Genomic DNA, 14,587 nt, shown 5'->3' on the forward strand with positions numbered 1-14,587 from the left:
TGTTATTATTATTATTACAAAGTTAGGAATGTAAGTGCTGTAGAGTTGGGGTTGGTTGAATATCAAAGTGCTGAAGGGGCACAGGTTCAAGTGCATAAGTGGTGTAGGAAGAGAGGTTGAATAGGGGAGGTGATGGAAGGCCTCTTGCAGAAGATGTGATTTCAGTAGAGCTTTGGAGGCAAGGAGAATGGTGGTTTAATGGATATGAAGGGGGAGGGAGTTCCAGGCCAGAGGAAGGATGTGGACAAAGGGGTTAGTGGCAGGATAGATGAGATCAAGGAAACAGAGCAGGCTAGTGTTAGAAGAGGCAAATGTGCGGGCTGGATCATAGTAGGGAATGAGCGAAGTAAAGTAGGAGGGGGAGAGCCGATTGGGTACCTTAAAGCCTATAGTAAAGGAGTGTCTGATGCAAAGGTGAATGGGCAACCATTGGAGGTTTTTGAAAAGTGAGAAGATGTGGACTGAACACTTCCCCCCCCCAAAATGATCCGGGCAGCAGAGTGAAGCATGGACTGGAGAGGGGAGAGGCAGGGAGATCGGTGAAGAGGCTGATGCAGTAGTTGGGGGGGATACGGATAAGAACTTGGATCAGTGTAGTAGCAGTTTAGGTGGAGAGGAATGGCTGGATTCTAGAGATATTGTCAAGGTAGAATTGACAGGATTTGGTGAAAGATTGAATATCAGTTTTCACTTCGAGTCCCAGATGGCAGTATATAGCTGTTCTCTTTTGCCTAATATATTAATGTTTTAAGGTTTTGTGGCCTTTTATGCACCCTCCTAGTTCTATCTCCTTTCCATCTTTCACTCTTCTAATCTGGCTCTTACACAATTGTGCTCTTTCCTTATGCTCTGCTTTAAAGTTATACCAATTTCCATTTTTTTTTTGTAGCTTTCCCATTTGGCTTCAGTTCTTTTAGAGTACTGGATTTAGGCAGCTTGGTGTCTTGTTGCCTTTCTTGTCCTTCCTATACATTGTACAACTTGTTCCTGAACCTGCAGATTTTTTTATTTGAAAAACAGCCAACATTCTTGGAGTCGCTTGCCTCTTGGGCTTTCTTTCCATCAAATCTTTCCATCTAGTTCCTGAAGCCTGTTATAGTTCCTGAAGCCTGTTTGTTTTCCCAAACTTCATTTTTTTAAATCTTTCTAACTTCTCCCCTGTTTTCTCAAAATCTCGAGTTTTATCTTGTGATTCCTTCTACTAAAATTCCCATTTACCTTTTGATCCTAGACAAGTCTAAGAATTAAGTCAAGAATGGCATTGTCCCTTAATTCTTCTTTTTTTTGCATGAGGACACTGTCATCTCTGCAGTCCAAAGTCCTGTTTGATTTGTGGTCTGCTGCATTGCTTTTCCTTCATACCCCACTCTGGTGAGTTGACATAGAGGGCCTCATTCTAGTTATAGGAGATGTTTACTGGGAGTCTTTCTTTATTAAGCTGTAAGGTCCTTGAAGGCAGGGATCATGATTTATACTTTATGTTATTTGTTCATTCATTCAGTCGTATTTATTGATCACTTACTATATGCAGAGCACTGTACTAAGCGCTTGGGAAGTACAAGTTGGCAACATATAGAGACGGTCCCTACCCAACAATGTTAAGCACTTACTATATGCCAGGCATTGTTCTAAGTGCTGGGGTAGATTTGAGATAATCAGGTTGGACACAGTCCCTGTCCCTCATGGGGCTCACAGTCATAATCCCTTTTTTACAGATGAGGTAACTGAGGCACAGAGAAGTGAAGTTACTTGCCCAAGGTCATGCAGCAGACAGGTGGTGGAGCTGGGATTAGAACCCAGGTCCTTCTGACTCCTGGGTCCGTGCTACATCTACTAGGCCATGCTGCTTCTCTATACCTCTCTATGTGCTCCGCTCACTAGGTACTGAAATAGCAAGGATGATGATGATTTTACTTTTATTCTTTTTACCTTTAACCCAGACTCTTGCTATCAATTCATCTGAGTTGCTGTCATGCATATGTGGTGTTGGTTGCGAGTGTTTGATTACCCCCACGGGCTGTGGGGACTACAGTGGGGACAAATTCATTCATTCAATCCTATTTATGGAGCGCTTACTGTGTGCAGAGTACTGTACTAAGCACTTGGGAGAGTACAATGCAACAATAAACAGACACATTCCCTGACAAATGTGACTGTATGATGATGCCAGGGCATGTGCATAGCAGGTCTCTCCTCCTTCTCCCCTCCCCCAAATAGACATGAACCCCGCTTTGGTCCTGTTTGAATTCAGTTTCTTCAGTCTTGGGACTCAATGCAAAACAAGCAGGGACTGGGATGGGTCAGGATAAACTAGGCTGAGGATTTTTATCACCTGCAAGATTGTGCCTACCTACTCCTGAAGATTGATCCTCACTTTAGTCCATTGTTCCTGCTTTCAAAAAAAAAAAACCTATTTGAATCTCCAGGAAGCAGGAAAACTCAATTTATTGCTCCAGTAAATGCTCCAGTCTGGCTGTGATAATAGCAGGATATCAGGACTCCCAACAGGATTTCTGAAATGACTCAGCCTACATTCCCCTCCCTGTCTGGAGAAGCACAAGCTGACTTACTTGGAGATACTTTATTATTGCTAGCATTTCCTTCTTCTACCCCCTACCCCCCAACCCATGTTCTTTACACCTGTCTGTGATTCCCTAATAATATTAAAGCACTCACAAAAAGAAAATATTTTGTCTCATTCAGAAAAAGGCTGAATCAGTCTTTGTAAGTGCTTTGCACATAGTAAGCGCTTAATAAATGCCATTATTATTATTATTATAAATAAAACATGTTCCCCAGCTTTTTTCATGGCCCCCAAAGGTTTATTTATAAAAATAAAGAACATGGGTAAATTTAAAATGCCCTGTAACTTTTCCTAAATCATTTCATTGCGGATGTCATTTTTGAGTTGGCTTTTAGACATTGCGAGCAGGGAATATGCCTACTAATTCTGTTGTGTTGTAACCTCCCAAGTGCTTAGTACAGCCCTCTGCACACAATAAGCTCTTAATAAATACCATTGATTGATTATTTTGGTGTCATGTTTTCTGGATTTTATTTTAGTGCCACGCTAAGTGTGTTCTGAAGGGACCGGAAAATCAATGAGAAAATGGTTTGCCTAGGCCTACACTCTCCAGGGCAAGATAGATTAATCTGAAATCTGGTCTGTGTGTATTCTGATGCACCAGTCATTTGGACTGGCTTGCATCGGTGGCTCTTAATGCTTCCAGCCTCCTTTACAGTATGACCATACAGCACTAGTTGGCGAGTTTTCCCAATTCATGCAGTTGCTTGTGTTTTCTTGACTGAGCTTAGCCACGTGCGTTTTTGCTGCACATCTGTTGCAGAGTGACTTGGTGACCTGCACTGGTGAGACTGTCACAAAACTGCCAATCCACCACTCAAACTGGGTGATAGTGGCAGATGTGGCTGGGGCAGGGAGGCCGATCCTCGTGACTGCCAATAGCAGTAGTAGCTGCAGCGATCAGAGTGCAGCCTTCCCTCCTGACTGAGGTCGACTTCTAAGGTCACTTTTGCTGTGACCTCCAGGATGCAGCCGGAGCCCAAGGTGGAAATGACCTCAGGAGTTGAGGTCAGTCACTGGGAGCCTGGTAGTGGTGAGAGTGCAGAGGGGAAAACTTCAGCTCCTTGCTGGTGCCACTGCCACTGCTAGGCCTCTAATGGCATTGGGAAGTGGAGAGGGAGTTAGCCTTCCAATCTCCTCAGAGTGGTTTTGTTTGGTTGGTTGGTTTTTTACAGCTGTAGTAGCCTGGGGGGCTGGCATTTTTGCTTAAATCTCCAGGGAGCAGATCCTGAATGCAGCAGTAGCAGTTACTGCTCCCAAAGCAAGAGCTACTCTGGGGGCAGAGCTGTTCCTAGGGTTGTGGCGGTTGGGGGGGACCGGGACCTGCCAGAGTCAGTCAGGTTCTGCTGCCTCACTGTGCTGCCCCAGGCGAAGAGATTTTTGGTAAGTCATATGTAGGCTTTGTGTGTCTCTACCTCATCTGTCTGTCTCTTTCTTCCTCTTGCCCCTTTCCTGCTGTCCATTCTCCCCCCACCCCATCTTGCACCTCCGGCAATGAGAGAATGTATGATCCTGAATGTTTTTAGCAAAAGGAAAGAACCCCCAAATATACAACAGGCAAAACAAATTCACATTTTTGTGGGGGAGGGGAAGAGTAGATCACTACTTTCCTAAGCGCTTAGTGCAGTGCTGTGCACATCGTAAGTGCTCAATAAATCTGATTGATTACTAGTGAAGTCCAGTGATTAAGTGCAAGAAACTGAAATTCAGATGATCGTGGTGCTGGTTTTGTGACTCTCCTTCAGATTTACTCTGTGCCCTTAGGCAAGTCATTTATTTTCCGAGCCTTAGTTCATTATAAAATTGCAATAAAACCTAATGGGGTAATGAGTTGGGTACTCTTGTGTGGGCTAACAGCAGTTACTAACTTCCCTGAAATAATCACAAGTGCACACAGATTCCAAGTCAGACTTTGGCAGCCTTCCTTTCAAAAGATCAACTGAGAGAAACCAGACTTTCTCATGGAACATAAAATCATTATTTCAGTTATGGAGGAAAATGTTTTAAAAAATAGGATATTTTTGGAGACTGTTTCACTGTTGCCCAACAGTAATGAAAGCATTCAAATAAGGCACTGTTAAGTAATTAGTCATTTTCCTTATTGGGGAAAGTATTTGAAAGGGCTTAAGTGCAGCTAAAATGTCTGCCCAATGGCATCCAATTGTAGTAGACCTCGTTATGTGTTTCCTGAAGAAGTACTTTGCCATCAGGCACAACTCTGACCTCTGTGTTTTTTCTGCTAATCCACAGGAAACTGGTGTGTTAAAGCACCAGATAGTTACCTATTGTTCAAACCTCTGAACTGCTACACATTTGTTTCTTTAACTGATGTCTGGGAAGGAACATAATTTGGGATTTATTTAATCTTGTTTGTTTAATTGAACTTTTTTCCAGGGTTCCTGCCTTTTCCTCATTTATCTTAAAACGACCACCACGGGAAAAATCCAAAATTGTCATTTCAGTAGGAATGGGTTAGCCAATTAACATTTTGCTTGGTGACTGGCCCCAGTCAGTCTGTGAGAATTTGACAAATTGTTCAACAGCTTCAATCTAAAAGATTAATCATGTGGCCCTGTCACTTCGCTAAGTCACTGCCAAAGACCGCGAAATTCAGTCTACTTTGAATTTCCAGCACTTTATCTCGGCCTGATTTGCTCATAGAGGAGCCAGAGTAAACGTGACAGTCCTCCATTTGTAAGTGCCTTCTACATACCACCCCTCCTCCTCTCCACCTTTTATCCGCTAGTAGTAGTAATGAAGTATTTGTTGTGACCATTGGATGCAGTGCATGATATGAAGCACTTGGAAAGTACAACAGAAGCCTGAAACACAGTCCCTGCCCACAAGGAGCTTACACTTTTTAAAAAAATGCTTTTAAAGGGACTTGATCATATTATCCTCCCCCCTACTTTTTTCATTTTCCTCTTAGTTTCCTTCCTGATTACCATCATTGCCAAATAACTTCGTTTTCATTCTGACCAAGGCACTCCTGTACTCAGTTTCCCTCACTGACTTTCCTAGTCAATCAATCAATCAATCGTATTTATTGAGCGCTTACTGTGTACAGAGCACTCACTTTTTAACCTCTCCTTCAGGACTCTAGCCTACAGTTTCTTTTGATCCCTCCCATTTCCTCTTATGTCCTACACTGTTTCCTCTGCTCTGTGTCAGCCATTCTTTCTCCCATTTTCTGTTTCGGTGACTTTCCCTTTGCCCAACTAAATACTGTTCTTCTCTACAAGACCTTCACCTCTTTTGTGAATGTTTACTGTTTTTGTACCAGTCCTCCCAAAAGCATCTTCTCCTTTCAAGTCCAGATTTTTCTTTATCTCCAACTTGAAATGATCAAAGAAGTTTTCTGACACAAAATTAAGTGACCTTACACTCTGATCCTCTGAATCATCCCTTTCCTGTCTTAATCAGTTGTATTTATTGAATGCTTTGTGTGTGCAGAGCACTGTACTATGGGTACTATGGGCTTGGGAGAATACAGTACGATTTGGTAGACATGATCCCTACTTTTGAGGAGCTTTAGGAGAACTGAAGAGGGGTTTTCTCCCTTTATTCCAAAGACTTACTCTAATTAGCGTTATTTAGGTTCCTCCCACTAATGATACTGCTTTTGTTTTGATATGCCCCCACTTCTGGTTGATCCTGTTGTGCAGTCACTACCCAACTTCTGGCTTCATATTGTGGCTTAGAGAGTATGTCTTCTTAGCCAGCATTGCTGAAGAAAATTCTTGGGAAGTGAGCTGAAAACAAATGTATTTTAATATAACCAATGTTAAAGCACTGCAAATACTACTTGCTCACTTATCCAGTGTGAGTAGAACATTAGAGTCTTGTGAGGATGAACCGAAAGAAGAAAAGACAGAAAAGGGGTGGGTGAGCGAGTAAGGAGACCAGGCTTTCAAGAGTCATGTGGCAATAATGTAAGTCTTCACACACATATCCTTAATAATAATAATAATAATAATAACGATGGCATTTGTTAAGTGTTTACTGTGTGCAAAGCACTGTTCTAAGCACTGGGGAGGATACAAGGTGATCAGGTTGTCCCGTGTGCGGCTCACAGCCTTAATCCCCATTTTACAGATGAGGTAACTGAGGCGCAGAGAAGTTAAGTGACTTTCCCAGAGTCACACAGCTGACAATTGGCGGAGCCTGGATTTGAACCCATGACCTCTGACTCCCAAGCCTGTGCTCTTTCCACTGAGCCACGCTGCTTCTCTATCCTTGTGTTCAGGAGTTTAAACACTCACCATCTGACTTGCCCTAGATTGGAGGATAGCCACCCCAGGTAGCTTTGGAGAGGAATGACAGAAGAGCAGTCTCTATGTGACAACTTGGAAAGCTCTGCTAACTCCCTCCCACTTCCCTTGACCAGCTCTCTCCCCAGTTGACTGGGGGGTCAAAGAAAGGCTGGAAGAGTTCATTCATTTGATTGTATTTATTGAGCGCTTACTGTGCGCAGAGCATTGTACTAAGCCCTTGGAAAGTACAAATCGGCAACATATAGAGACGGTCTCTTCCCAACAACGGGTTCACAGTCTAGAGTTGATTGTCTTATGATTGGGGCTCTCCTCCCACAACATGTTTGCTTGGACCAACTCTGCAGCCACTGACTCCCAAGCCCGGTGACTTGTTGAAACCATTACACTATTCTCCTTTCCTCCTTAGCACATTACTTTAGGGCAAAGAGGATCAGATTTTACAGAAAAATCACTGGTGAGAAAGAGACTCTTTCTAGCATTAAATGCTGTGCACAGATCATTTGTAGACGTGTGAGAGATATCAAAGAGAGGATATTCAGCACAGGAGCCAAACCAGGTACTATATACCTTAGGGGTTGGCTAGCTAGAATGTGTGATCAGAATTCTGAAGCTGGGAAGCTGGCCTAGTAATAGAGCCTATCAGAGATGAGGGGTTTTGTGTACAAGAGAAGAAAAATTCAGAGCCCTTACCTCATTTTTATTCATAATAATACCTTGCTTTTTTGTATAGCACTTTTTTTTTTCCAAATTGCTTTCACACCAATTATCTGATTTTTGTCTCACAACATCCCTGTGAGGTATGGAGAAGCAGTTATTGTCCCCATTTTATATACGAGGCCCAGAGAGGTAGTGAATTCCTAACCCCATGCTTTTTCTATCAGACCCCACCGTCTCTACTTGGTGTAAACTGGATAAATCCAAGTTAGGACCAATGATAAGGCCAGAGAAAAATAAGGGAAATTAGTAGTAGTAATGGCATTTATTGAGTGACACAAGATGATTTGTAACAGTCAGCACCTGGTTTGGAGAAAAATAAATGAAAGATCTTCTTTGGCATGGGCAAACTGAATGCTGTTACAGGATTTTGTTTCCAAATGTAGGCAGTAAACTGCCCAGAATGCCCACATAGAGAAAACCAAATCCAGAAGGCCTGGATATCTTGTGGGAGACTGTCAAACAGAATGTGGTAATGAGGCATCAAAATTTTGAAAGAAACTGAACATCAACAGAACTGTCCACCTGTCCAACCTTTGTACTCTCCCAAGTGCTTAGTATAGTGCTCTGCACACAGTAAGCACTCAGTAAATACCATTATTGACTGATGGAATGAAGCCGAGCTCTACCCCAGGCATTGAACCTTTTTAAGCAGTTTCATCAATGTCATTGATGTACCGTACTCCAGACCATATGACAAGACAGGATTGTAAATCAAGATCAAAGTCAGTCTCCCAGCAGCAACATAATTACTCATCACTGCATGGTGTTGCAGGGTATGAAGTGAGGAGGATGGATGGTGGTATGATAAACCAGCCAGCTGCTGCCTGGTGAACTGAAATTCAGCTGCAAAATCCAGGGGCATTCATTCATTCATTCAATCGTATTTATTGAGTGTTTACTGTGTGTAGAGCACTGTACTGAGCGCTTGGGAAGTACAAGTTGGGAACATATAGAGACGGTCCCTACCCAACAGTGGGCTCACAGTCTAGAATGGGGAGACAGAGAAGAAAACAAAACATATTAACAAAATAAGTAGAATAAATATGTACAAGTAAAATAAATAAATAAATAGGGTAATAAATACGTACAAACATATATACAGGTGCTGTGGGGAAGGGAAGGAGGTAAGGCAGGGGGATGGAGAGGGGGACGAGGGGGAGAGGAAGGAGGGGGCTCAGTCTGGGAAGGCCTCCTGGAGGAGGTGAGCTCTCAGTAGGGCCTTGAAAGAAGGAAGAGAGCTAGCTTGGCGGATGTGGGGAGGGAGGGCATTCCAGGCCAGGGGGATGACGTGGGCTGGGGGTCAATGGCGGGACAGGCGAGAACGAGGCACAGTGAGGAGATTAGTGGCAGAGGAGCAGAGGGGGTGGGCTGGGGCAGAGAAAATGTAGCTGATGTATTTTGGAAGCTAAGTGTTAAGGGACAACTGCAGCTTACGCAAAAACAACATGGTATGCTTAAGAGAGGAGAGGTTCTATTTGAGCAAAAGCTTCTAGAGGATTATTCAACTGGCAAAATCTAGAACAATGCTGGAAATCGATAATATGCTAGTATAATAGACCAGCTTTTCAATCCTCCCCACCCCCACTCCGCCAAGTTGGGTCAAATTCACTGTCAATGGTTTTCTTTTTCAATATGGAGGACAGCTGTATTGTCACCAGGAGTATGGTGCTACCATAAGAGACAGAATAATGGGCTGAATCTGCCCTGTTCGGCACAGCTTGTACAGTCATGTTCTTAGGCTTAAACTTTAGTGGTAACACAATGGGGAAGGAAAATTTGAGTTTGATTGAGATACTTAAGTCTTGCAGTTTTGTATGCAATCATACCACTTGTTCTTTTACTATCTTGTACCCCTAATCAAATATAAAAAGTAGAAATCACTGGAACCTTCTGCCCAAGTAGACATAGAAAATGGAAACCCACTAAATAAATTAAGATTTCTGGAATTTCCCATAGCTTGAAATAACATTTTTTCTTTGGCTTTTCCAAATATTGGTAGTGCCAGGAGGACATAAGAAATGCCACACTGGGTCAGACCCATGGTTCAACCAGCTCGGTATTTGCCTCTGATGGAGGCAGTAAATGATGCTTAGAGAAGCTGTGTGATGTTTACCTCCTTTTGGCTATTCTTATGGTTCTGAATGGCCTAACTTCTCTATCTTTTCCTTTAGTTGATGCTTTTAGGAGCTATCATCCACAGATCTCTCTAAACCCATCTTATGCCTTTTTAACATCCCTAACTTTTCCTCTAATGTCCCTAGGTTTCCCTTGTAATTAATAAGAAATATCTGTTGAGCCTGCCCAATGGGGTGTGTGCATGCAAGCATTTAGAAGCGCAAGTTCATGGGCATAAGCTTGAAAGTCTCAAAAGAAAAGACTAAAAAAAAATTTAATAATTTTATTGTTAAGCTTGAAAAGGTTTAACAGGAAATATTTTAAAAACTGGTTCTAGGTAATTATGGGAAGCACGGAAAAAATAATGACTTATTGCATCTGCTATGACTGGTGCAGACAGTGGCTTTATGCAAAATAAAGCAGCTTGTAATTTTCACTACTTTTTAAGTAAGTTTGGCAACCTTCTGGGTATGGGAATAAAGCTTACCTGTTTGATCAGTTTCTTTAAATTAGTTATTGTCACAGTAAGGCTTGAGGTTTGTGTACATGTTTGACTCATCCATTTTGTTGATCATCATAGAGCTTTTCTGATGATTGAGGTAGGACGTGCCTGATGAAAGAATTAAATTTAGACTTCTGAAAGTAATACAAGTAAAAGTGAGGTAATGGCAAGTTTATTTATCCTCCAGAGCACCCTCCTTAACCACTCAAGACAGATCTGACCCCACTGATCTCCAAATCCTGAACATCACTGTGTTAGTATTGTGTTTGTAGAATTGTCCTTTGGTTTGTTGAGGGACACTGTAAAACAAGCCTCAAACAGTGCTGCATCCCAGCTAACTGTGAGTCAGTTGAAGACAGGTCTGCATGGCCCACTACCAGAAAGAAGGGAGTGGATCTCTTTGAGCAAAAGCTTTAAATAATAATAATTTTGGTATTAAGCGCTTACTATGTGTCAGACACTGTACTAAGCGCTGGGGTGGATACAAGCAAATTGGGTTGGACATAGTCCCTGTCCCACACAGGGCTCACAGTCTTCACCCCCGTTTTACAGATGAGGTAGCTGAGACATAGAGAAGTTTAGTGACAGAGCTGGGATTAGAACCCATGACCTTCTGACTCCCAGGCCTGTGCTCTATCCACTACGCCACGCTGCTCTTGAGAGAGAAGGAGGCAAAAGAGGAAAGAGTGTCAGGCACTGTCAACATTAAGCACAACAAGGAACAGTCCTTTTGTGGTCATGATGTGGCCGGGACTGCTGGTCCTGCTTTGGCCTTTTCGGCCACACATGCACTCATAAGTGAACTTGGCCATCAATGGTGTCTTCTTCAAAGGACAGCGGACTATATATAGATTTGTGGAGGGCGAATCTTTTGCCCATTGTGCCCCCCAAAATCCAGCAGGGCACCTTTTTTGGCCCCATACCATTGGGGCGAGCATTGCCCAGATAGCAGTTGTTAGGAAAGGCTAGGTAAGTTCAACCACCAGTAGACAAATGCTCGAGTTGTTTTTGTGGAAGTTGCTACAGTTGGTGCTCAAACCTTTTGCATTCTCGTGACTGCCCACCCTGGGCCTTGGGGCACATGTGAGACAGTGGGGAGGAATAGCGGGTGCACTTTGTGCTCATAAAATGACATACAATCATGGAATCAGAGGCCTGAGAAGGGATCCCAAGAGGTCATGTAGCCCAGTACTTTGCAGCTGATGGTCCTTGTGCCATAAAAGAGCTTTCTCTGGGTATCCTCTGTTGGCGATCATTAGTCCAAATCCCTTGAATAAAATCCTAAAGGGGGATGAAGGATGAAGCTAATCTGCTGGCCTGCTTGTTTTAGATTACTGTTGGATCTCGTTAATGTACAAGAGTTATTCATTGCCTTATTCCTCAGAACAAAGTTGGTTTAGGTGCAGGCAAATGGGGGCAGTTAGCTAGCTATGTTTTCTAGATCCCTCCCTTCCCTGTGTGAGCTGTAGAGTCCCAATGACATGGATGTAGCAGCCTTGGTCAACCTCCATTTTGCTGTCTGGTCTCCATCAGGGGCCAGAGTGAGGATTAAATTGCCTAACTGCTTACTTCTGCAGTAGTTGGGCCTAGGGGAATAGAGCATGGGCCTGGGAGTCAGGAGGACCTGGGTTCTAATCCCAGCTGTCACTTGTTTTCTGTGTGACCTTGGGCAGGTCACTTCAATTCTCTGTGCCTCGGTTACCTCATCTGCTCTGCATACAGTAAGCACTTAATAGATACAATCGAATGAATGAACTGTGAACCCCGTGTGGGACATTGACTATGTCTAACCTGAATAGCTTGTATCTATCCCAGTGTTTAGTACAGTCCCTGGCGCATAGTGCTTAATAAATGCCATTTAAAAAAAAATGCTCCTTCTGCAGACCAACCCCAGGGCAGTCTGATAGTACAGAAACAATGCTTTCCGGCCTCAATCCATAGAGGTGATAGGTCAAGGAGTGGAATTAATATAGTAGCATACAGTAAGCAGCATGGCATAGTGGATAGAGCAGGGGCATGGGAGTCAGAAGGTCACGGGTTTGAATCCCAGCTCCACCATTTGTCTGCTGTGTGGCCCTGGCCAAGTCACTTCCCTTCTCTGTGCCTCGGTTACCTCATCTGTAAAATGGGGATTAAGATTGTGAGCCTTATGTGGGACGGACTGTGTCCAACCCGATTTGCTTGTATCCACCCCAGCGCTTAGTACAGTGCCTGGCACATAGTAAGCACTTAACAAATACCACAATTAATTAATGAATTAATTACTCTTTAAACATGGTTATAACAGTGTAAGCTTTCTGTGAACGGGGATCGTGTCTTGTACTTTTCACGTTCAGTGTATGCATTCAATAGACACTCCATAAATCCTACTGCTTCCTCTCCTCTCCCTTCTCACCATGCCCATATTCCCCCAATCCACTCCGGGTCACGGTTAGTGTCATGAAATGGCCATTTGCCTGGTGTCATTGGACTCCCAGCACTGTTCCTGCTTGGGAGTGTTTGTTTTAATTCTCTATCCTGATCCAGTCAGTTTTTCTTCTTCTGTTGGAAGGAGCCAGGCACCACCAAGTGTTACTTTCCAAGATGTGTATAAAAGTTGGATCAGTCCCAATCTGCCTTCATTGGGACTTGTGAGCTGAAGGTAACTTATGCAGTGCTTGGCACACAGTAAGCGTTCAATAAATACCATTGCTTACTTGACCTGACTTGTTCTTATAGAAGAGATTTTCTGCCGGGCACTGTGACCATGCCATCTTTTGCTCTGCTTCAAAGCCCACCCACCTCCTCTTTGTACCAGGCTGATTTTTGCCATCCCTCCCTTTAATCAATCATATTTATTGAGTGCTTACTGTGTGCAGAGCACTGTACTAAGCACTTGGGAAGTACAAGTTGGCAACATATAGAGACGGTCCCTACCCAACAGTGGGTTCACAGTCTAGAAGGGGGAGACAGAGAACAAAACAAAACATATTAACAAAATATAAGTAAAATAAATAAAGAGTATTAAATACGTACAAATATATACATATATACAGGTGTTGTGGGGAAGGGAAGGAGGTAAGGCAGGGGGGATGGAGAGGGGGAGGAGGGGGAGAGGAAGGAGGGGGCTCAGTCTGGGAAGGCCTCCTGGAGGAGGTGAGCTCTCAGTAGGGCCTTGAAGGGAGGAAGAGAGCTAGCTTGGAGGATGTGGGGAGGGAGGGCATTCCAGGCCAGGGGGATGACGTGGGCCGGGGGTCGATGGCGGGACAGGTGAGAACGGAAGAAGCTTCCCCATCCACACCTGCTTACCGGCCCCCTAGTTTGCAGAGGTTTTTTTTCTTGTCATTCAAATAGATGCTGAAATTCCACCTCCTCCCTGAAACTTGTGCTGACTAATTGGAAGAAAGGTGGTAATTCTTGCTAAAGCCCTCCAGGTCCCTAGGCTGGGCAGTGGAAAGGCAAGCCTGACTTGGACCATCGCTCATTAGCCCATACTCCCTCTTGACCCCCATTGGGCCTCCTCAGGCTCTAATTCCTACCCCTCCCTCACTCTCTCTGATCCACCCAAGCTAATATCCTCCCACAACTTCACTCACCACCCTGCTAAATACATTTCGCCCATTGCTTGCCAGAATGCCAGTGCTTTACTCATCTACTTACTATGCCTTTTCCCATTAAGTATTATCTCAGATTGTGAGCTCTTAAGAGGCTAGCACTATGTTTTGATTCACTATGAACAGTACCCTGTGCAAATAATAAAAAGTCACTAGATGACAAGGTGGGGGACTTTTCTATATGGATAAATTGTCCTGCAGTCCCATCTCAGGAATCTGCAAGAAAGCAATTCTCTTTATGACATTATTTATTTTTAGATAGGTCCAAAACATGTTAAGCAGAACCTTTAGTGAAATGCATTCTAGTCTAGATTAAATTTAAAGTTTAGTTCCCTTGTCAATTCCAATTTAACACAGGTATTTTGAAACACAGAAACAAACACAAAAACTCACATATTCCCTTATAAATCTGACTCTTAAACCTCCTCTCACTTGTTCTCATAGGCTTCTCTCTGTGGATGTCAAAACTGTTGGTCTCCACTGGGATTCCACCTTCATCCAGTACAGGTAAGAGGCAAAAGGACTGCTCAAAGTCCATTTGAGTGGACAGTAAAACCCACTTAACACTATTTATGTTCTCAAACCACCATGTTTTGTGAAACTCTTTCAAATTTTTGAGTCTCAATTTTTTCAAAAATTGTCAAGTATTTAAGAACAGAGAAGCAGCAGGGCCCAGTGGATAGAGCACAGGCCTGGAAGTCAGAAAAGACCTGAGTTCTAATCTGATGCCTGCTGTGTGACCTCGTGCAAGTAACGTAACTTCTCTGTGCCTCAGTTCCCTCATCTGTAAAATGGGGATAAA

The 14,587-nt window shown here is 43.4% G+C and overlaps 1 protein-coding gene across 4 annotated transcripts in view; it reads left to right on the forward strand.

Annotated features, from left to right (window-relative positions):
* The window catches only part of KANK1 (KN motif and ankyrin repeat domains 1), a 201,327-nt gene that overhangs the window by 110,504 nt on the left and 76,236 nt on the right, over positions 1-14,587 (forward strand). For all 4 annotated transcript variants that reach the window (XM_038769438.1, XM_038769434.1, XM_038769437.1 and 1 more), the window contains exon 4: positions 14,230-14,292. The gene's annotated coding sequence lies outside the window, so the exon portion shown is untranslated. The remainder of the gene's footprint in view (positions 1-14,229; positions 14,293-14,587) is intronic.

This window comes from Tachyglossus aculeatus, chromosome X4 (genome assembly GCF_015852505.1).
Source record: "Tachyglossus aculeatus isolate mTacAcu1 chromosome X4, mTacAcu1.pri, whole genome shotgun sequence".
NCBI classification, from domain to species: domain Eukaryota; kingdom Metazoa; phylum Chordata; class Mammalia; order Monotremata; family Tachyglossidae; genus Tachyglossus; species Tachyglossus aculeatus.